Source organism: Neolamprologus multifasciatus, chromosome 5 (genome assembly GCF_963576455.1).
Source record: "Neolamprologus multifasciatus chromosome 5, fNeoMul1.2, whole genome shotgun sequence".
Classification (NCBI taxonomy): Eukaryota; Metazoa; Chordata; class Actinopteri; order Cichliformes; family Cichlidae; genus Neolamprologus; species Neolamprologus multifasciatus.
Window position 1 is genome coordinate 17,582,844 of NC_140443.1, and position 21,384 is coordinate 17,604,227.

The 21,384-nt window shown below is 38.9% G+C and overlaps 1 protein-coding gene across 3 annotated transcripts in view; it reads left to right on the forward strand.

Annotated features, from left to right (window-relative positions):
• The first annotated feature begins 73 nt into the window (after positions 1-73).
• kcnab2a (potassium voltage-gated channel subfamily A regulatory beta subunit 2a) overlaps positions 74-21,384 on the forward strand; it is an 87,440-nt gene continuing 66,129 nt past the window's right edge. For 2 of the 3 annotated variants that reach the window (XM_085159034.1, XM_085159036.1), the window contains exon 1: positions 74-294. The gene's annotated coding sequence lies outside the window, so the exon portion shown is untranslated. Of the gene's footprint in view, positions 295-4,224; positions 7,228-21,384 lie in introns of those variants that run through there. The other variant, XM_085159035.1, reaches the window with a different exon arrangement.

A 21,384-nucleotide genomic window follows, 5' to 3' on the forward strand; every position in this document is an offset into this window, starting at 1 on the left:
ACTCTGTAGATTTCACATGCCTGCAGTGCATGTTGACACCTAATTATAGGCTGCATAATGTAATGTATTGTGAGCGCTGGTTAGAACGCGGGAAGCGGAATCCGAATTGATCGACAGGCACTCTGGCCAATGAGAAACGTGGACCTAAATGCAGTTGTGTTTTAAACGGCGAATGGTTTCTCGGCCGCAGCCGATAGGGCGGGGCTTTGTTGTAGCGCGTGGTAGCTGTGTCAGAGCAACAAAATCCGGAGGGTCTTCACACAGTCAAAAAGGAAGAGGAGGGTTTCGCCTAAGGTAGGAGCGTTTGGGTTTTCTTTCAAGTGTTTTGCGGGTTATTTCGACTCCTGTTAACCATAACGTTCTCCGGGAATGTGCTTTGTAACCGTAATATTTTATTTAAGAATATAAACGCAGTTTACACCACGTTAATCACGTTAACTAGCCACCGCGGGTGTCGAAATTAAGATTTTCCTGCACGTTAATTACACAGCAGCATACCGGACAAAGGTTACATCATTTAAAGAGTTGGTGTTTGCAACTAGTACTCACTTTATTAACCGTGATTAGCCTGCTGAGTGTGGTGAGTGGTGAGCCTCAAGTTCGCGGCGATCTATAAAGCCATAATGGATTGACATCACCGTCTCAAATTGGCCGGGCAGAGTAACGTTTGCCCGAGGTAACGCGTCCACTGCTTGCTCACTGTGCAGGGATGCGTTATGAGTTGAACTGAAACAGGAAGAACGACGTATCTTTACACTGTGAGATCGTTCTGCAGATGTGACCTGACATGGAGACGTCAGCTCCAAAGCCCTCCATCCTCAGCAGCAGCCGCCGCAGTCAAGACTGCTGCATACGCTTACTGTAGCTAATGCAATGCGGCACAGGCCAGGTTGTGCATGACTTGTGATCCAACTAAATATGACTACAGGAAATTTAATGAGCTCTAAATCAAAGTTCCATCGATACTGATGTTGCCACTTATTGGTATGACTATGCAACCTACAGCATTTTGCAGCATGAGTTGGCTTCACCAGAGATCCTTACTGACAGAGACACCCTGTCAGGATTACACATTCATGGTATTTCTTAAAATAAAAGTGCAATCCAGAGGTGTCATCTCCATCTTATTCAGTTTACATAACCAAGAAATACACAGCAAGTTATAATCCCATAGACTGCATGCTCAGTTGTAGGGAAACTCCCTTTTACACCACTTTCAAGCAGCAGTAATTCTTAGCGAATCATGCATATCCGCAGCAGAGCAGTCGGACATCATCAACATTTAAAAGCAGATCCAATGGGCTTTTATTTTACAACCAAACAAAAGTTAGGGTGACACTGAGGCTTCCTTCCCGGTATTGTGCATCAAGAGAGACAACTGTTAAAATCAAATGAAATAAAATCAACATCATCAAAAAAAGGAGTATTTGTGTGAGGCTCCCCATGAGAAACCATTTCACTCGCTGACTACTAATGGCATGTTTAACGTATTGATTACTTTAAAATGTTTTTTGGTGACATTAGTTTAAGGCAAAAGAGACAGTGTTAACATTTTGTGCATTTTTCAGTTATTTTCTGTTAGTGAGCTGTGTTGCTAAGTGGTTAATGTTAGGTTTCTTACATATTTGAGGTCATAAGCTGTGTTTGAGGTCTGCAGACCACAGGCTAAAATTTGGATTTAGAGCTTATATATCACCTTCTTGGAGCTATTTACTCAACTGAAATAAGCCCACAATTTGGATTTCCTGCCCGACTGTTGAATAACAACAGGGGCCAACCATGTAAACGATGTCTGTCCATGATTGACTGACCATTGCAACTTCCTGTGGAGTTTGAGGGTTTTTTTCTTTCTTTTTTTCACTGACTAACATTTATTTAGAGATAATCTCTTGCTGGTTACGGTTTCTAAAAGTTTTTATCATTTTAGATTACTATTCTTATTGTGTTTAGACGTCATCATTCTATTGTCTGCCTGATCGAATTGGTTTTATTTCAGTGTTTCATAATAAACCAATTAATGTCAATTAATCCTTGCCACTCCCTGGGAGATGAACATTGCTGCTTAAATGGCATCTTCCTCATAAACTGTAAGAACATTCTCATTAATTTTCTGTGTTTTTCAGTGGGGTATTTATGGAACGTTAACATTTTGCGCTCTTGCACAAAACATGTTAGAATTATTCTGCTTGAGCAGTGGTACAGTAAAGAGCTTCAGGCTTGACTCCCTATTTCTGGATGGGGCAGAGGAGGGCAGGATGGGGGTAGGGTGAGGCTGAAGTCTCTGACTGAGTCATTGGTTTAGCTAATGATGCAATTAGAGTGCTACACTTTGCATCTCCTGATTAGCCCCCCTGCTCGCACAGACTGAATTTGCTTGCATGAGTTGTTTTTACAAATGTGTTTCAAAAGGTAATAGGCAATTTTCAAGCAATCATGGTTTCATCAGACAACCACAATTTTTAAGGTTATAAGCGATAAATGGATAGGTCTCGCTCGGACACTTAACGTAATGGGGAATCTAAACAATAGTTGTTTGTAATTGTACAATTTGGGACAGAACAGGTAAAAGTTTTGAATAAAATGTGCATTTTATATTAAGTTACGGCTACCTAACTGTGCACAAGTCTGCATAAAATTCTATTGCAAAGAAATAAAAAAAAAAAAAGCTACATAGTATTCTGCTATTTTGGCGTATTTTTTTTCATTATATTCAAAAGAATATAAGATTGTTTATAGCAACATTTTTGTCCCAGTTGTTTACTCAGTGGGGATTTGTTTGCAACTGACAGGATTTAGAAAATTTACTGAGTTGGTGTCTATAAATGTGAAGTACATGTATGATGTTTGAAGAGGTCGTTTCGTTGATAATCCGGACTCTTGAGTTTTTTCTTCTTCTTAATAATCAAAGGTTAATAGAAGATTGAACTCAGAAGTTTAAAATTCAGCTTACGACTCTTATGTAATTAGTGTTTCCTTAAACAAAAGTTTCAGTTCTGAGTAGGGACCAGCATATAAGCTTTTAATCTTAATAAATATACATGTAAGCTAGGGCTGTGCGATATGACCAAAATCTCATATCCCGATATAAAACATCTATCGTCCAATAACGATATAAATCACAAAAAATGTAATATTTTTTGTAAATTCTGTGAATCTCGGATAGGTGAAGTGTTTCCAGCTGGGCGTCGTGTACCTGGAGTCCAGTGTTTTAACCGATGCATTTAACTACACATTTTTAGACATAAGTTGTAACGGCCGCCGTTTTCTTTGTGAGTATTTATTACACGGCGTGCTGCGGGGAAAAGCCTGTTCTAACGTTTGAGTCTAAGGTTTATTTTTTAGCACCTGACGACTCTTTTTTTTTTTTTTTTGCTTCTCATCCGTCAATACTCTGCATACTTTTTCACGTGATTCCGTTTATTTTGAAAATTCTCAACAAGATCTTGAGCTTTATTGTGAAAGGTTTATGTGGAAAATAAACAAGCGGACATGCGATGGTTTTACCGTCGCTGTTGCTAACGACAACCCATAAAAACAGGCGCTTGTCCGTCAGTAGTGTGGTTATATTAAATATAAGAGAAAGAGAGAACTTTAAGAAATGAATATAGCCACTACAGTGACCATCAAAACAATGAAAAAAATATTGCCGTAAACAGTTTATTTTGCGACACCATGAAACAAACGATAGCGTAAAATGAAATGATAGACGTTTTTATATCGTCATCCGATATATATCGTTATATCGAACAGCCCTAATGTAAGCTTTTCCAGCATGGGATCAATCCTTGGTGCCTTGTTTTTCTGCTTATTGTTATGTCAGATACAGTTAGCAGAAGTTAATGGGCCTGACCCAATGTACAAAAGAGGATTTTGAACTACAACAGGAACATTATTAGTTCACACAGTGTGTTTGGTCAATTAAATATTCCTTTTGTGTGCTGTATCTATGGTGAGCAAACATGCGGAAAAGGTGTGATGGTGCCGTCCCATGTTGTCCTGCTAGTTATGCATCAGTTGTGTGTTGTTGCACAGATCCCTCTGTTAACATCGCATTATCCATTTGCTGAAAATGCATCCACTTAGGCCCAGACGGAACAGCTGATTTATGTATCTCTGCAGCCCTCACTACATCTTCTGTGCACATAAAGTGTTGCTGATGAGAGCGATAAACCAGGCAGTTTATTCCCCTCTACCGGCAAGAAGACAAGGTAACTGATCCCAATTGCAGAGGACTGAATGTTTTTTTTAAACAGCAAAAAACCTGATTTAAATTGGGTTAATCTCTATTCAGGGTCATCTACTTATGTGTCTCTGCATCACTTTCAGCTGTGGTGCTATTTTTTTAAAATTTCGTCTTGGAAGCCCCACTCAGAACCATTTGTACTTGAACTTTCAAAATAAAAACAACATGGTTGTCATCTCCACATGGAGATTTTTTTTTTTTTTTTTTTGGATAGATTGCTGAAGTAAACTCTATATATGGTGGTAGTTAATTGACACCCCACTAGACTTTAACGTAATTTCAGCATATAAATACACTCGGCATGGTTCAGCTAGAAATGCTAGCAAAAACAGAGGCAGATTATTATTATTTTAAGATAAGATTCATAATTAGCTTGTTTGTCTGACCCCATGCTAAATGTGTGAATAACAACAATTGAACTACAGGCTTCTTTTAAAATAGCTCTTGTCCCAGGTGTTAAATTTCCTAGTATCTGAAATGGACCGGGCTTTATTCACCTTACAGAGTTATTCATTAAAAGAATACCACGATGCCCTTTTAAATTTGCCAGTTAAATGGTTGTTGTTCCATACACCAAGAAACTGTGACACATTCCAGCAGAAAAAACAAGATAGAGATTAATGATGCAGTTTATTTTTGTGAAATGAAAATTTGTTGTGCTGTTTTCATTTTTTCTTCTTCTGTTGTAGCTGAACTATGTGAGTTAACATTTCTTAAACTGCCCAGCTGGTAGTAAGGAGGGCACCTGGCATGATCACAAGAGCATCACCCTTTCCTTATGCAGCTGTCTGGCAAAGCTCCAGAGTTTCTCACAGAGACTTCATGCCGACAGCATTAGGCATATACCCAGCAAAAATCCAGCCCCTGCAGCACTGAGTATGAACATGAATCTGTATGTACATAATTTTCTACGGTCATGATTAGAGGTGCCTTTGTTGTCTGTGAAACTGTGTAGAATGGTGGTTCAAGGTCATGTGTGTCTCCTCTGTGCTACCGCCCTTTTTGTAAAATGTTTAATCTAACATGATTTTGATCAATTTCCCAAAGGGTAATTAATGCTTGAGGGATATTATTATTTGAGAGTTACTGAGAGCAGATGAAAATTTATTTAGCTGGCAGATATCCCACCATGCTTGGTGTCATGATTGGAGAGGAGCGAGCCATGAAGCTGTGGTCTGGCTGGAAACAGAAGCTGGAGATGCCGTGACTGGGCCTAGGCTCAGCGAGAAAGGCCAGGAACATTGGTGCGCAACAGTGAAGCTGTAGCTGTCCCCTCAGGCTCTGGAGAACACAAACACATACACAGGGCAGAAAATCTATTAACACATATCTAAGGAAGCCTGTCTGTACATCACACTGGTGCCAAACACAAACTAAAGAAGTAGAACACATATAAGAATATGGAATCATTTTAGCAATCACATGTCCTTGAATTCAGGTCACACAAACTAAGGTATACAGTATAAATGTAATTGTAAGTCTTATTATGCACAACATTGTGCTATTGTAATTTCTTTTTGAACTGTCCACTCTACTATACTTATATTTATTTCTTGTCTAAGCACTAAATCATCTATGTGCTGATACCATACCACTGGATATTTCCCTGTCGTAGGAGTCACAAACACATGATGGGACTTGGGATGTGTTCCACTCAAATGCCGTCATCTCTTAGCCCAACTACCTGCTTAGCCACCTGCTCACTTAACCAGTGCCCAGTGCAAACCCTACAGAAGAAAACTTGAACAATCAGGACTCCACGTATCCTGATTACCCATGACATCATAATAAATATACACTATTAGCAGCTTGTTCCACTAACATCTTCCTTTAACCCCACTTCCTGACCCCCACCTACTGTGTCTGGCTCCACAACTCACTCTTTCTCTCTCTTTTTTAGTCAGGTAGATGGCTTCATAATGTTGTTTAAACATCAATAACATTAAGTTAAACTTCCATCCCTGCTTTTTGAAAGCAGTGGTTTTATAGCATTGATTTTATAGCATTGATTTTTGCTAGCGTTACTTGCAAATACTATCAGCAAGGTGGGGTCAGTTTCTCAGAAAGTGCACTTGTGTACATTACCTTTTAAAATTCACACTGTGATAAAGGAGAGTAGAATAGGGAGGTTGATGCATGCTAAAGTGCACTGGATTTGATTAACAGCAGTATGTGTTATAACACATTGTCAATTCTTAAATGGATGTGGTGTTCAGAAGTTACCAGTCTGCTCATAAGGTTTAGAGTGCACAGCTGTGAATAAGTGGTTTCAAGGCATGTGTTGGGTGGGTGATTGGTGCTTGGTTCCAAGATATAGGCATCTTTACGTTCTGTTACTGTAAGATGTGGTTTCCTCATAGAACTAGTCAGCTAGACTTAGCAGTGTGTTTGTGTGGCTAACTGGAGTTGAGCAATTCTTAAAATTGGAAACCATAGGTCCCTTAGTCCAAGATAATAGTGTCTTGTCACTGAATTTTGAATGAACATAACTTTGATTTCTGCTTTCTCTGACCCGCCCATCTTGCATCATTTACAGCTCACTGTTTCACTGAATGCATGCTTACTCAAATGCTGACAGTGCAAAGGGATTTAGTGTGTGTGTGTGTGGAGGGAGGGGCATTTCCTTTAACGCATCTGCTCTGCACAGTGACTCCAAGCTCTCACATTTATTCTGTCACTTCTGTCTCTTTCTTTTTTTCTTTAGTCTCTCTTCTCTGTCCCTGTTCTGTCTGCCCTTTGTCACTTTTTTTTTCTGTCTCATGTTCCCATGTCAGACATACGTGCTCATATCACTCAGGCGCATAATCGTGGTCACACAGGATCTCACATTCACCAGTCTTCTATCATTCCTCCTCCCTCTCCTCTCAGCTTTTCTGCTCGGTCTCTTGGATTTTTTTTGGCTGCTGCTCCTCCATCATTGCTACTGTGCTCTGCATTTACTCCCTGGTTCTGCTCACTGCGTCAGGAATCAGCAACAGACTGAGGTGGGTGTTTTAAGAGCATCATCGCTAGGTCTGAGGCTATACATCTCTGGTATCTCTCTCTCTCTCCCTCTTCCTTTCCTCTCACTTTGTTCTGCCAGTGAGAGTCGGGATGATTGCGCTTGTCTGTTCCTACAGGGGAGCAAGTGCTATACTATCTGTATGCTGCAGCATTTAACACTGACACACAATATGCTAGCAAGGTAGCGTATCTTTGTCTGTTTCAGTTTTGTCAATATGGTTGATAATGCTGCTGCTGCATTGAAAACCGTCTTTGCATACCTTGTTATACTGGCATGCATTTCCCCCTGTCTGATTCTGTCTCGCGTCTGTTTCTACTCCATTACTTTCCTTTGTCTGAATGTCATGCTTTATGCATGCTCTGTCCTTTTGAATTTCAGCCAAATACTTAGCCGTGTTCTAAGATTTATAAAGAAGTACCTTAAAATAGTCTGTGTGAAGGACATGGGTGCAGGCTTGCACTAAAACACACATACACACATGCGCATTCACAGAGGAGGTTCAATTCCTCTTCACCTTACCTGCCCTGCTGCTGCTGCAGTTCCATCTGTTGCCGTCGCCACAGCGAGCAACACCCTGAAGCGAGGCTTTAACTGTTCTTGCAGTGTTGTGATGTGAGTTGCTGAGAGGTTGTGACAGTCATCTGTGCCTGGTCGAATGTGTTACCATGTTATTTAAATGTGTGTTTGTGCGTGGGTGTTCATGCTGTGGCTGATTGTTGTGGGCCAGGATCGCCGCATGCCAGTGTGTGTGAGTTTGCGCTCACATACAGTATGTGTGCTTGCCTGGCCATGGGCTCCGGTCCAACAAGAAAGCACAGGAGAGGCAGGCTGCAGGGTTTCAGTTTGGTGCAGTAAGCTGTTGAATGCTCTGTAACGAGCAGAAACGCCAGATTCTTGTGGTGTGTCCTTTCACTCGGCAGGTACAGCTGTATTGCAGGAAAACGTTTTTTGTTTTTTTGTTTTTTTAACTGAAATATCTGCAGTGCATATGACTGCAATATGTCCTTGAATTGGCTCTGCCAGAGGCAACAAACAGTACTACTAACAATTCTTCAGACAACATCCTTTCAAATAAATGCTGGGTGACATCCAGTGATAAAAGAGCGGACTGATTAATCCGTGTTTTACAGAATTTCTTTGATTAGATGTCATTCGTAATAGTTGTTAATGTTCGCATTAAAAAAGAAAAAGAAAAAAAAAAGGTATCACTGCTTCTTTTATAGTGTTCTGCTGCACCTGCAACCTGCTGATTTCAAAGGCAGATGTTTGGAGTTGTTCTATAAAGAAACAAATTAAAACAGAACAGCGTAGATCAATAGACTCCCTTGAGGTTTAAATGTTTTTTAGGCAAACACCTTTCGCTATTATCACATGCCTGTGCAGATTATAGCATCAGAGGTGTTCAGAGAGATTCAGATGTGTAAGATCTTCAGTCATGGGCTTAAGGGCTGACAGTGGTCATTGGCCCAACTCTGACATTTCACTCAGCCTTATCACCAGTGTAGGTCCTGACTCTACAGTTTTCACATCTTGGTCTGCTGGACGCTCCAGTTGGAGTATTTTGTAAACTGAGCTCAGTAATCATTGTGCAGTTAAGATTTAGCAGCCTGTCTAGCATCATTAACCCTGTTTTGGAACTCCTGTGGGTGTCACACTCATGAAGACACAGGAGCTTGGGAAATTTATCATGTCTTTTTCTTTTCTTTTTTTTCCTCCTGCCTAGCTCCCATATTTTTTTTAATCCAATTGTGTAGGAAAATATGTCTCTATTATGTGAACCTTGCCGAGGACTGAACTAGGAATATAAATAATAACATATTTTCTCAGCTAATAGAACAGCTTGTGGTGTTTCACATGACTCTGCTGTTTTTACCATAGTCCTGTTGATAGCGTGAGGTGGTGGATTTTGTTGAAACTGGGTGATATTGATAATATCACACACAAATACTGATTCAGTATTTTATCAAGAGTGTATGTGGATCTTTATTTTCTTTTTTTTTTTTTTTCTTTTGTCATCTTTAACAACCACTATGGGGGGATTTTGGTGTTACACTCACAATCATATCTAAGATTTTTTTTTTAGGTCAGTATACCTGCTAGGTGATGAACTACTGATCTAGTTTTCAGAGACAATAATCAATATCTTCACTCATTTCCCCTTAAAGACGACATTTGATGAGCTCCCTGTACTCTTAATGACGAGTTTTGACACCTAAGTATAAGTCAATAAAGTTGTGACTTGATGGCCATTAGAATAGTTTGTGTTCTTTCTGAGGGTAGAGCTTAAAGGGCCTAGCAGGCTTTCAAGGGATTAATGTGGAAAAATTGTGTATGGAGACAACCCAGTCTCCAATCTCCTTTGCTGCAGTAAATAAAATAGTACAAAAAAATAAATATTAATGCATATTAACACAACATAGTATATGTTGTTTTAAAATGGACAAAATATAGAAACCAGGCCAGCATACCAACATTATACTACGTAATGGTATTGATGATAAGGTAGCTTGGGCTCTGGTTAATTGAGGAATTTGTCCTAGATTGATCTGCAGAACTTAACATAGACCATACAGCATCTGCTCTCCTTTCTGCATTCACTGCATTCTTTAGCCACTCAGAGGGATTCTCATCATATGTAACTCAAAATGCTAGCACAAGACTCTGTGACATCATTTAGCAACTGTGCTTGAGTTCACAAGAAGGCAGTCTACAAAAGTGGCATATTCAAAAATCCCCTTAAAAAACCCCACTGATGATAGAACCTTAATGACTGTTGTACATGTGCCTAGCTTAATATAGATTAATTTTTATGGTAGTTTAATTTTAACGGAGACTGATTTGCATGTCACTGAGTAAAATAAGTGTTTGATCACCTACAGTTTTAAGATATGTTGGATATTTTTTAAATAAAGCATTTCTACCAAAGCTAAACTGGGGAGGTCTTAAAATTCAAGTGCTAGGCCATTTACTGTTGACCACTTTGCCTACAGCATTAACTGGCTTGTCTGTACAAGGCCTGCTCATGGCGTCTCAAGACTGATGTGGCTTAGTTCCAGTTGTAGCAGATCACACTAATGCAATTACTGAAGATGATGTAGTCATTGGCTTGTTGGTTTTCAGTTCTTGTAAATGTAACACTTCAGTCTTGCAACGGAAGTACTTGCCTTTCAAGAAGCAATTTTCCTGGCATTGTGATAAATGATCAAATTGCTGTTGATTTTGTTTAGTTTTTTCCCCTCCAGTTTGTCCCAAGATTTTTTTAATGGATAGTGACATTAAATCTTGATCCATTAGTGGCCAGTCCTCTTTACTATAGTATGTCCTTGCTCCGTGTCATGCATTGTGTCCTTGAAACTTAATAAATCACTATAATGGGAGAAAATTACCCTAGAAACATTTTTCACAGAGTGCACAATAGTGTGTTGACTGGCTAATAAAAAGCATAATTTAGAGCCACAAGTGTGAAATGGGTATTTGTTGTGAAAGTCCTGCTGCTTAGTGTTGTCAGCATAAGGACAAAAATGGTTTCACAAAAGGAAGTTGGTCACCTGATGGGTTTCAAATTGATAACCCCTGAGTTTGAGTGGGCACTAATTTAATCGTTATTCATCATTTACATAGTCGTAGTCTGGTAATGGGGTTCACTCTTGTTATGTTTTACTTGTTTTAATTTTTTAAACCTTTTTTTCAAAGCTGTTATTGTTGCTGCTATACTTTGCTATTCTTCTGCATAATTGAAGTGAATTTGACAAAGAGCTGTGCAGCTTTTGTTGATGATTCAGTGATTAGTTAGTTATTTATTTCTATATTCAATATTTACACTCAGTGTAAGATGGTCATTGTTTAATTTAATATTTTGAAGCATGTGGTTTCTATTCTTAGTCTCATAAACTAAATTTGTAATATGAGACCCAACTTACTCCACTACTCTTCACCCACAAGGAAAGTTAAGTAATTTGTGTGACGTTGTCATTGTTTATGCTTTTATTGGACACATGTGGAATTGCTTTGTTTGACTATATCAGACCAAAACATGCGATGTATTGCAGTCGCTATCATGCATTTCATCAGTTGTGATCAATCTAGCCACTTGTTAACACTCTAAAAATAGTACAAGCCCACTGGATGAACTTGGTAAGTGGGGCTTATTTCCTCTCTGAAGCTTTTATTTCATAAAAAGCATCTTCTGATTTTGAATGAGGTCTACCTCGGCAAGGAAACAAGAAAATCTTTGAAGTGCGAGCTAGAAAGAGCGATCTACTGCCGGCATGTTGATATTTTTTTTTTTTTTTTTTTTTTCTCTTACAGCACAGACCAAATTACATCTGCACACATTTGTACACGTACAATCTACTTTTGGGTCATGCGTTTCAGTTTCTCTTCTAGATGTTTCTCTGTTGATTCGTGACCTTAGATCAAGTGCACGCACGGTGAATTATGCTGCCTTGTTTCTTTTTGCAGAAGTTTAGGTCATGTTCATTAGAGATGATTTGTGAGTGTAGATGCATTTGACAAAAACTTGACCACATTATTCATGATGCTTTTGCAACATTGTGTAGACACTACATGTGAATTATAAACACACCACTGCAGGTGTGAAGAACGACTTGGCGCTGACTGTTGTGGTTGACGTGTGTGGTGACTTATGAGGCACTCTGCTGTTTGTGATAGTTGAGTTATTGAGGTCATGTCTATATTTGCTGCAAATGCAAAAGATTGATTTGAAAGTCTCAAACTGAAGTCTGGTATTTATTTATTTATTTTGTCCTGATTTTGCTGCATTCCTAGACATCTAGCTTTGTAAGACATGACAGTCTTTCAGACATTAGTGGAAGTGTTAATTGAGCATTTGCCTTCGGTGGTGTCCTTTCTCTTTAATATTTCCGTATGAATCCCCCTCACACGCTTTCTGCTCTAAGGCCTTCCGTTACCTGCGGATTGACCTGTCTCTATCAGTAAGCATTTAAAAAAATGTAAATGATTCAGAAAATGAGCTTAGAGGAATCTTATGTGTGTTAATGATGCTCACATATGACAATGGGTTGGTATAGTATCAAAACAAATGACACATGAATAAATTAATTCTCAACCCTCAGTTGCAAGCTTGTTGGTTTTGGTGTTTCTGCACTTTACTAAAAGACAAAGGGGGAGGGATGATAAATTGATGGAAATCCAGGCCTGATAAACTGCATTGTTGCTTATTTGTTATTTCTTATTAAATGATGTATTGGACGGTAGCCTGCAGGAAATCAAGTGGAGCTGATTATACTTTTGGAAAGTCCTTTCAACTTTGACACTTATCCTGTGACTAATGATATGAGTAGTCTGAAAGAGGGGCGGAGTTTATTTCCGAGTGACTAGTGAGCTGCTAGTTAAGGAACCTCTGTCTTTACATGGTAAGAATGCTGCCTGCCTGTAGAAATGGCAGCTTTGATTTTTGAACCCCTCTCAGTGCTTTCAACACACAAGCTTTAAATGGCTGGGTTTTCACAGGATTACTTTTTTTTCATTATCACTGTTTTTAATTTGGTTTACTGGTTAACAAACCTTCTTGGTCTTGCTTTAATAAAAGTTTAGGTGCTGCTAAATGTCTGGCTTTGGTACGTCCCATCCTCATTTTCATATCTCCCAGCTAGCTGGTCCGATTGGTGTTGTAGAAATTCTTGGTTTAGATTTTTTTCCCAAGATTTAAATGTGTTATGTGTGGATAGATCTACGGATTACACCACCATGGTGGTCTTTAGCTGTTGAAGGTATTTCTTCTTTGCTCTAGAGATTTACTATGTGCTGGAGGGCCATTTTAACTCAATGAGGCTGCAGAGAACAATGGCTACTGTCGACAGCAGCAGGATGAGACTCGCCAGTGAACAGCTGATTTTATTGAGTTTTGTTGTCACAATGTAAGAAAAGATGAGCTTTATTGTCTTTGTAAGCACAACCATACAACAAAATTGGAGCCATCTGAACTTGGTGTATATAGACAAACATAAACAGTCATGCCAGTTAAATAAAAGAATAATAAAAGTATTTTCTGTAAATAACTAGGTAATAATTCTAATGATTGCACCTTTAGCAAATTGCTGTGCAAATAAAATACTGGTAAAGGAGAAGTTTGGGGCACACACGCGTTACTCCCTGCCACAGAAACAACCTACATCTGTGGTAAACACTGCCCGTGCTATGGGGTAAGTCAGCAGTTGCCATTCCAACAACCCCACTGCAGGGTTAGATTTGCAAGCATAATTATCCCTTATACCTCTGATTTTACCATCTTGCTTTCGTCTGCAGTAAAATCATTGATATACCAGTGTGTAAGCTCCATTCCCATTTAAACATGCCCATTTGTTTTACTTTGTGTTTGCAAAATGCAACTTGCTCTTCTGTTTTTGCTGCTTACTGAGGTTTGCATCATGTGGTGAATTCTCTGAGCTTATGATCAAAAAATCTTTTTGATGGATAAGAAGGAAACATCCTGAAGAGCATTCGTGGCCGTGCTGTTCAGTCATAAACTCATTATAAATCCCATGATAAATCCTACGTCTTATGCATTCTACTTAAGAATTTGGACAGCATAAAAATAATTATTTACTTTAAATATCTGAAGAAGCATCAGAATTATTAATATTATTTGCTGACAAGTACTGTAAACAGCATGGCATGACAGATACCACTTTTACTGGGCTGTAGCTTCGTATCAGTCACAGGGTCAGCTGCAGAAACCATAGCTACACCCTGGATTTTTAGGTCAGGGTGCTTTCAAACTGAAATTTTCCTGAATTTGGTAATATGATGACATTTGTGCTAGCACAGATCTGCTGAGCAGTAGTTTCATGGTGACCACAAATGTTTTACTTCCTTATTGTTATACTTGATGTTTATATAGTTACTGTAGTAATATTTTATTTGAAAATGAAGGGTAAATTCATTTTGGCCTCCTGTTTGACTGTAGCATGTTAGCATTGCTAAAGCTTTAACGTTGTCACATTGACATAGCAGTCAACTTCATCCCTAATTAGCTACTTGGGAGATGTGGGTACCTGACCTGTAAAATGTAATTTAGCAATTGGTATAAAAACAGCATATTGGAGAGGATGATTTCTTATTAGAGGTAAAGATGGACATAAGTCAACTGCAGAAAACGCATTGAGAAATATAATTTTGAAATTTTTCTACAATGTAAAATTGAAAGAAAGATTATGAGACTTTGAATGTCTCATAATCTACAGTGTATCATATTATCAAGAAATTCAGAAGCTTCAGATGTTCAGACAGCACTTGTTTAAAAGCAGTCATAATTCTGTCATGGAAATCACTGCACGGGCTCAACACTTTCAGAAGTCAGTGCCTGTAAACACAGTTTATGCAAACGCCAGTTAAGGGTCTGTGATAGAAGGAAGAAGCCATATGTGAGCATGATCCAGAAATACAGCTAAAGTTAATTTAAAGCAGGAAAATGTTCTGTATTCAGCCACATCCTCCTGGCTAAAGAGGAGAAGCACCATCCGGCTTGTTATCAGCACTCCGTTCAAAAGCCTGCTTGTCTTAATGGTATGGGGTGTATTAGTGCCTATGAAATCAGCAGCTTGCACATTTGGAAATGCACCATGAATGCTGAAAGGTATATACAAGTTTTAGAGCAGCATATGCTCCCATCAAGATATCATCGTTTTCAGGGAAGATCTTGGATATTTCATCAAGAAAATGTTACTGCCTTCTTTGGAGAAGACTCTGGTTGCTCTCCTTCTAGAAAGCTGTGCTGTTTTCAACAGCTGAAAATATTTGGCACATCATATCGAGCAGCTAGAATCTGATATCTGACAAGAACGGGAAGCATTTTTTCCTCGAGGTCCAGAAGCTGGTTTTCTTGGTTTCCAGATGTTTACAGACTGCTGTTAAAAGAAGAGAGAATGCTACACAGCAATAAACATGGCCCTGGCCCTTCTTTCAGATGGGTTGCCAACTAATTAAAATTTTTGAATGGTTTAAATGTCTTGTTTTAAACTTTTGATAGGTTTCCTATGTTCTGTTGTGAATTTAAAAAGTGTTTGTGATTCATTCTGTTAATGTATTCTGTTATTTGTTTATTTATTTATTTATTTTTTAGATTTTACAGTTAATCTTTCTGAGAATTTGATCTGTCTCAGTGGAATACAGCCTGTATCCATTTAATACTGTCTTACATTTGCCACTTTTAGCAGCCAGAATAATGTGTTCATTGCCAAATTCTTTCTCTGTCATCAACAAGCCACAGCACTACCAGGAAACAGTTGGACAGGTGGAAGTTTTTAACACTTCAACCTTGGGTGAAGATTTTGGTTGTCAACATACAGGAACAGGACCCACATGATATTCAGCTGTTGACCTCCAATCTAGTTGTGTTGTATAGTATCTGACATGGTGTGTGACGTGAATTTTTTTTCCCTTTCCTTTCCTTTCCTTTTTTTTGTACCGACAGTTTTTATCTCTTTACTTTTAAATATTCACATCCACATAAGAAAAACACTTATGCTTTACGTTCTTTAACCCCCATATTCCTGCTAGATTTTAGGAATGTTTTCATAAACTAGCAGTGTTTGGACACTTTATCACATCTTTGATTTAGTCAGTTCTTTAGACAGTGATGTCAGATGTTATAGTTTAGGGGGGAAAAGGATATATTTATTTTCATTGAACTCTCAAAAAGTTAAGCATGCTTCATCTATTCAGTCACGCATAAACTGCATAAAACAAGGTACATTTTACATAGGAAATGTTTCAGATGTACAAGAAAAGGGTGTTTAAAATGAATAGTGAGGACAACATTGTAGGAGGCAGAGAGACAGTTTGCTAGAGAGCAAGGGTGACAAAAGCATGAGACTGGATTTCTGTTCCTTGTCATCTATTTCTGCATAACCTCATCTAAAAGCCATCAAACTACTAGCAGTGAAAAACTTGTAGTGTCATGCCAATACAAACCATTATCAGAAATAATGGCTTAATATCTAACACAAGCCACGTCTGCAAATTGCTTTTTAAATCTGTTAAATAGTTCAATAACTGAGTCAGTGATGGGGAAACGAAGTAAAAAGTAAGTTCAGTAAGTTTTCCCGTTGTTGTTATTATTATTATTATTCACAGCAGGAAAAGGTGGCCATCAAATGCCTGTCAGGCCACATAGACTCGCGTGGAACAGATGTAATATTTAATAGCAGTGGGTGTACTGATATTAGTCAAATCCCTTAATAAAACCAGTCACACTTGGGATTCCTGCAAACATTTAACAACGGAGAATAATAACCGCTGACCCCAGGCAGACACGCACAATCATTGTTACAGCAATGCTGTTTGCAGCTTTTCACATCTTCTTGGTAGCTGTTAGCCTCACGTTTTGCCAAGGTTAATGTAAAAGTACAGATGGCAAGTTGAGTCACCGTAACACCTGGACACATTGCACTGACACACGCGATCAAAACAAGCGCTGTTACAATAATACACACAAAGCCCTCTCTTCTTAGAGCGAAGCTGCTGCTGCCTCAGGGACTCTGTTAGTAAACAAACATTTGAACTTCTACGATTATTGTCTCTGACACAGACTATGGGCAGGCCAACGGCATTTATATGGACCTGAATAAACAGCATGACGTTAACCCTTTATGCCTGGGGAAACCTGGCAATAGTCTTATGGCTGACCGGGCAAACACTAAGGATTTGTGTAGGTAGTCTGATGTAATGTGAGTGTGTTTGTATTTTTATAGAAAGAAAAAGAAAAACATGGATAATTGGTAACAGCCGTTCTTCCGTCTTCCTATAGAAATGTTTGTTTCAACACAGTAAGATGAATCCATACACTACTATATAGTCATTATGTGGGTACTTGCTTGTAGCCATTAAGGTTGTCCTGTTTATTTTCAGTGGAAGGCACCATGTATTTTATGTCCTTGCTGCACTGCTTCTCATTTGCTGGTACTTGAGTCAGTGTGAAAGCAATTTTGTGCTTTAATAAGAGAAAAACAAACCAGTAGCTAGCTGATTTAGTTGCATGATTTTTGTGTTTGCAGCATGTCTATTCAGTTTTTTTGCATTTTGATTAAGGTTGGTTAAGCAATTAGTTTCAGTGCCCTATGAAGTACAAAGGCTAGAGTCATAAAGTGAGTGATGCTTCCACTCTGAAGCCACTGCAAGGAGCAGTATGCTGTTATAAAATAGCAGCTGCCCAAGTGTCCTAAGGTGGTGTGTGTGTGCAGAAAGTGACCCTGCCAAGTCATCCATGATTGTGTCAGATCTGTACATGTGTATGTGATCACAGGGATGGAAGCCTGTGCACTTCATGCTTATATGCGGGAAGAGTGTATCGTTGCATCTGATTCTAGGGTTACAGTGATGGCTGAGGGAGGATGTAATGCTGCAAACTGTCACTGTCTCCCAGCTGATAACCTCTGAAACCTCCCTCAGCTGGCATTTAAAGTCTGTTTGAATCATACATATTATGTCAGACAGGCAGATTGTCTGTGTTGCACAGATCTTCGGGGCTTTACTGCTATGTCAAAGACACAAAATGGAACCCAGCTGGACTTTAATAGTGGTAATTGTCCAGATCTGCTAACTTTTTCCCCCCTCATATTTCCATCTTGACATGAAATGTTATTTTTCCTGATATCCCGCAAATCCCATTTTAGTTTCATCACTGTGCTACAATCACACTCATTAGGCTTTTCTGTTTTGTTTTTTTCTTTAAAGCAAGGTATCAAAAATCGTGGCTTTTCGGGGCATCTGAGCTCCCACAAGATTTAACGTGCTTCAAATCAACCTTTAGTTGTGTGATGTAGGGAAAACATTCTTTCATGTCATGCTAAAAGGTCACGTTTTAAAAGTGTGCATTTGGCACTGGTTCTTTTCAATTGGTATAAATATATTTAATATTTTTATTATTTTAAAAATAAATCTTGTTTGAGATCACATTAATTATTATAGTTTTGTATTTTCTAATAAGGTTTTATTTTTATTTTGTCTTCAGTGTGGTGTCCAGAGTGGGTTTGCTTATTTCCCAGTAGTTTTTAATCCCTGTGGTGTTATCCCTGGCTGTTGTCATCACCCAGCCAGGCAGGCATGGACACCCAAGTTTGTGAATGTGATAACTCAAGAATGAGGCAACATAGGAGTCAATAGATGCCGCAGGTGTATCTACTAAAAATCTCAGATGAGATCGAATCTTAGTGACAACCTCAAGGTCAAGAACAAAGATCTCAAGTTTCTGCAATAACTCCAGAAGGAAGCCATCTAGGAATTGATACCAAAGGTCTCTGACAAGTTACAATCCCAGTGCCCTTGAACTCAAGGTCAGAGGTCAAATTTTCTAAAAACAAGGTGATAGGATTTTGAAATTGATACAACAAGTGTGTATATTAGGAGGGTGAGGAGTCCATTTTAATTATTATACAATTGAGGATAAAAAAACAACCCAAACATCAGCCACTGTCAGTCATCGTTCCTCCTGCTGCTGCTGCTGTGGATTCACCACCCTCGGGTACATTTTCACTAAACACAGAGAGGGAGAGAGACCTGTAGGTACATTCACAAGAATCTGACAAATTTTAAGATTCATATAAACAGCTTTTGTCTTAGCTTGTGCCTAACAGTTCAGATTAGCCTAATCCATTTACCTGTTCATGTCAAACATGAACAAGACATGAACATTTTGCTCTGATGGACATGTATTGTTTTATTGTTTTATACTTTTTTGTATTAATTTATTTTTTTTACACATTTTAAAAAAAAATTTAATTGTATTTTTTTTTTTGTGTCCTCCCATGCCAAAGTAGTAGTGAGGGAAACACTCTGCACTCTCTTCCTTTGTTTGGAAATACATAAAACTAAACAGGAAATACTGACATTACAGTTTACTGCATGGAATGCGACAATTCGAATACGGGTGTAACGGTGCATTTTTGTCCTAATTTGTTCAGCAGTGTTCTATACAATATAAGACTCTTGCCTCAGTATGCCCTCTGACCCCAAAAGTTGCTGACTGAATAATGTGGAGTGGAAATTCTGTATCAAATATGATGTCTCACTGCCCATTTGGTCTTCTTTAGTCTATTTTACACTTTGTCTCGACAATTTTTTTTTTTCCCTAGGCAAAGACAAAAATAATCACAGAAAAGTGTTTAAACAGAAATTATTAACACATTTACATTTACATGTGCATATTAGCCGCCTAGCTTAATCAGTTCTGATGACTAAGGATCCTGGAATGTCCTTAATACGTTTTTTGCTCACTGCCGACTTTGTGGCTTTAAATATATTATCTCCCCCTGCTGGTAATGCAGTTTCTGTATACAAAATGCAAAGTGTTAAGCGGACATGGTGGGCCGGCATGTCTTTTATACGCCTTGTCGTGCTACTGGGTTGGTACGGGGCAGTTGACTGACCACCATGCGCAGTTCACACTAAAGCGTTTTCACTGTAGTACCAAAAACATATCGCACCACAATGACCAAACATTCTAACTTCTAAATTAAAGGTTGTTAATTTGTTTGAACACAGAGCTCATCAGTGTACAAGAAAGAGACAGGAAACCATGCTTGTGACTGTGCATGTACTTTGTCACATTACATGTACAGTAGGATCTGTGTGTGTCTGAGTGTATTAGTCATCCTTGTCAGTTTTACCACACTGAGTGGGCAAAGTAGCATAGTCTGTGTGAATGAGGAGTGTTGGTGAGTAGGCGGTCATACTGTACGTGTAACTTGCCAGTTTGTCTCAATGCTTCAGCATGATACTGTGATGCACAGTGGACAGAACAGGTGATTTTTGGAATGAAAATAAAACATATTACCAGAATATGATACATTAAAATGAAAGCCTTAAAGTAAAATATATCATTATCTGGCATCTGTTTTATTTTCAGCAACAAATCATCAGTTTTTTTACTGGAAAAAATATGCGCAGAAATTTAAATCATTTAACCAAAATGGTGTGACATACAGGGAAAGATGTGACTGCCGTGACCTTTGCAGCCACAGTGACAGTGTTGTGTTACCAGCTCTTCATTCCAGCTTGTGTGTAATGTCGGACCTTTGTTCTGGAAAGTGAGTAATGCTTTTTCATGAGTGTGTAGTAGTGTTAATAGCTCATAGCTGCAGCCACTGTCAAGTGCTTATCAACGGAGATGATTGAGTTCTCAAATAAACATGTGCCTAGATGGATGCAAGTTTAAGAATAAGAGTTGTGATTTGGTGTTATGATGATGATGATGATGTCTTTCTGCCTCCACCACCTCTGAGACAAGGTGGTGTGGACAGGAGGAGGGCTAGAACATCTGTGACACATGTTTCCATCCATGGGGTCTGTGTGGAGACAGTGAATGACTACGTATACTTTGGTGCTAATGTTGATAAAAAAAATTGGACATACTAAAAACACAGAAACCCTCTGCGAATAGGCCCAACATCCTTTCTATTTTTCTGAAGCTGCTAAAGTCCTTTAAAATATGCCAGACAATGTCTGTGCCCTTCAGTGTCCTGGAACAGGAGTTTTGTGGTCGCCAATTGACTCGACAAACTGATCTGTGGTTGAAGTGGTTGACGTATGTTGTTGAGTGTTGATTGGTTGACAAGTAGGACAGACAGTGGCTGCAGTGGACATTTTTCAGTTTTTACCACTCTTACATAGGGGTGGGTTTTGATTATCGATTTATGGATAACGTAAAATCGATTAATTAAAATCCTGAATTGATTTTTAAATATAAATTTATTTTGCCCGAAATACCGGAGTCTCAGGTTAAACCTCACAAAACTTCAACAACCACCAAACAGCTAAAACCGTAAACAAGAGCAGGTACATGGATTCTGCACAAAGACGTAAACACAAAGCGCGGACCCGCCGACCGATCAGAATCAGTGAGATGTGGCTTTCTCACCCGACGGCACGGACTTAGACGCTCTTAGAGGGATCAGCAACAGCACAAGCAAGAGTAGCCCAGTTGTACCAAACACTTTGTACACTGCCTCCACCTGACAACAAAGTTCACTGCTGGCAGACTGAAATGGAAAGCAAATATGCTACCACTGCTGGATCATAAATCTAGCTTAAGTCGTCACACCTGGAAATGGGTTTCCTAGATGTTTCAACCCCCAATGTATTTCAGAGGTTTCACACT